Here is a 3,358-nt window from a genome sequence, read left to right on the forward strand (position 1 = left end):
GGAGTTAGGAAAAAAAAATAAATATAATAGTCTCCAGCATTGCCTCATCCCCCCCCAGATTCAGGACATGGAACAGAAGGTGAGGATCTCATGGCAGACACAAAATTCATCTCATGGCAGGAAAAAAATTCAGGCACAGCTGGACAAGCTGCCTTCCAGCTTCCTGGGTCTCTTCTTCATGCAGAGAACAGAACTTGCAGAAGTCACCCTCAGGTGCCACAATCAATACCAAAACCCTGGCTGAAATCCGAAAGCTGCTCCAGGACTCAAAACCCAGCAAAAGGCCCCCAAATCACCTCCACCCCACTCCAGACATCCTCAATTACTGGGAGAGAAACAGGAGAACTTGTGTTTTCCACTACAGTGGCCTTGGACTATGTTCACAAACTGGACTGGTGAGACAAGGGCACTGAGCCTTCCAAGGGGAATTCAACCCAAAGCCTTCCAGGATCCAGCAGGAACAGAGCCACCAGGGGATAATCCAGTGGGAATAAGGCACAAAAAGGTGGATTCAGGAGCCATATGTTACAGAAGGAACCCTGAGCCCAGAGGGGGGATGGATCCAGAGCTCATTTACTGGCAATGGATAAAAAGGATGGGAAGGACCTGAAGATGATCCCAAAGTGGAGGCATTTAGCAGAAAAGTGGTGCCTAATCCTGTTATAAACTGATCTGACAACACACCCTGCTGATAATCCTGCTGGAAGACAAAGTGGCTGAATGATGCATTTCTTAATTAAGAAAAAAAACCCCTTTCTGATGATTTCACCAGTTTGCTGGAGATGAGGTCAACAGACTGGAGCAAGAAGGCTTCTGTCTCTCCCTCCCAAAACAACCTCCCTGCAAGCAATGAGGACAGGTTTAAGCCTTTGCTCCTTTGCTGTTCAGCCCATTTCAGCCATAAACAGAGCCAGGACATCAATGAGCAGCATGGCAACACCCCTGAAATGCTCATTTTCCTATTCCCTAGAACAGCATCACTTGAACTCCTCCAGTTGGAAGGCAAAAAGCAATCCTTAGTGCCAGGGGTGTCAAAACACCAAGCAGAAGGAAAGCAGGAAGAGTTGTGGTGCTGAGCACACAACCCCAGAGCAGCAAAGGTGCTGTGCCAGGCAGGCATGGAGCAAAACAAATACAAATTAAACATAAAACAGAAAGGAAAGCAATCCTTCCCAGCCCTACCTTCACTCCCTGCTGCCTGGTTATACCAGTACAAACACACAAGAGATTGTCTGTCTGGTTTGCCAAACTGGGAAAGAATTCTTCAAGTCCCATTTGAAAAGAAAGACAGGGAAAAAAAAAAAAGAAAAGAAACAAACCTCCTTTTACAGAACTCATCCAGCAACCTGGAGTTCCCCATTACAAGAAATCAAATTAAGACACTGCACAGGACAGCACTCAGCAGGTGAGGACACAACAGACCTGAGTCTTGTCAGTCCCTTCTCTGATTTTCTTCTTCTTGTGCTATAAGGAAATTATGAAAGAATAATGAACAATATGTGAAGAGAAGAGAGGTGAACTTGAATTTTAAAACTCCACTTCACCTGTAAGCAGGAAGCTGGGCTCTTACACCATGCACATCCAGTGAGCTCAGCCATGGGACTGGGAGAAGGCTGAAACACCAAATATCCTTTCCTGAGGTTTAAAGCCCAAGTTTTAGCTCCCCAGCTGGGTGCTGATCCACACCTCACACCAGGGCAGTCCTGGTAACCCAACCTGTGTCATGTTTAACCAGCACTCCTGCTCCTGGCACGATGCTCTCCTCTCCTCTGCCCCATCCCCACCTGCAGCAAGGGGAAAACTGCAGAAGACACAGCCAGAGAAGCTCTAAACATCAGGGGAACACATTACACACTGCAATCACTGCCCAATTGCAGCCAGAAATAGTTTAAATTGACAAAAAGCTGCTAAAAAAGAACTCTTGTTCACAGCAGTCAGCTGGGCTGTGTTATTTTTCCAAAGTGCTGCTCGTGTTTCAGAACTGCTTCTGATTTCCAGAGCAGGAGAAGGGGAGGAGGAAGAGAAGGATCAGACTGTTCAAAAGCACATTTATAACAAGAGATCTTCCAGCACCCAATATTCAAAGCCTGCCAGCAGGAAGGTGTCAAGCACCAGAGCATAAAGCTGATGTTTTATCCTAACCACACCAAGGCAACGAGCTGCCCACTGGCAAACCATTCCCTGAGTTTCCAGGGACTGGGAATAAACTTCAGGTTCTGTCCCTAGTGAGAAGCAAAAGTGGAAATGTCAAGCTTCTCCTGAGGTATTTTCTGGGTGGCTCAGCAACCTCATCCTTTCATTAGTTTGTTAGAACTAAAGCACACTGAATGTCCCCAAAAAACTCTGTGTGTGGGGCCAGGGGGCAGATCCTTAGGGTCTGGGTCTGACTCTGAAGGAGTAAGAAACATTTAATTAAAACTCTTCCCTCTAAGGAGGGCTCAGTCCTATTTTCCTTGCCCAACCAAGAGCAGACAGAACCCCAAAACAAGGCAGAAAGCACCCCCTGACTGCTCAGTCCCAGTGACTTCAGGCTACCAGACCCCTGAGGTGACACCAACAAAGTCTGGATGGAAAAATGAGAAGAAAACCAAATTCCAGGTGGTCTCTTCCAAGCCTACAAGGCCACCAGAGAGGAAAAAACAGAGGTCCCAAAGTCAGACCCCTTCCAGCTGAAGATGTCCAGAGGGGGCAGTTGGCCCCAGCACTGCATCCCAGGGATGTACCAGTGGAATTCCACCTGGAAAAGGGGCAGCAGCTGCAGATGATGTTGGTTATTTCCAAGAAAAGAAAAAAACCCCCAACAAATGACCCCAAGATCCTTGCAAGTCAGCCACACAACCTTATCACTGAAAAGCACCACAATTCCTCACAAATGCCTTCTCCAAACCACAGGTTCGGAGCAGGAAGAGAGAAAATTCTTTAAGAAGTAAAAAAAAAAAGAAATTAAAAATCCAACTTCTTGTATTTTCCTGCAGGAGGCCTGAGCCCTACAGACTCCTAAAGCACCACTGCCCTGCCCAAACCCAACCCAACTCACCATGACCCACAGCAACAATGCTCTCTCCAATGTCCAAATCCTCCTTCAGTGCCTGAGCATCAGTCCCTGGAGCAGGGAAAGAGCCCAGACCCCCCCAGATGCTGCCAGCCCCATCCTGCCTCTTCCACACCTCCCTGTCCTCCTTTTCCTGCTGGAGCTGGTGCTGGGCAGAGCTCAGCCTTTCCCCTTGTGCTCCAGAAGTTCTGAGATCTTCGGGTGAACCATGGCAGATGGGACTGAAACCCCAACTCACTGAATTCAGGGACAAGAATCTCCAGATGTTGAGGACTAAACTGCTGGAGCCTGCAGAGCTGGAAGGGA

The sequence above is a fragment of the Calypte anna genome, chromosome 22 (genome assembly GCF_003957555.1).
Source record: "Calypte anna isolate BGI_N300 chromosome 22, bCalAnn1_v1.p, whole genome shotgun sequence".
NCBI lineage: Eukaryota > Metazoa > Chordata > Aves > Apodiformes > Trochilidae > Calypte > Calypte anna.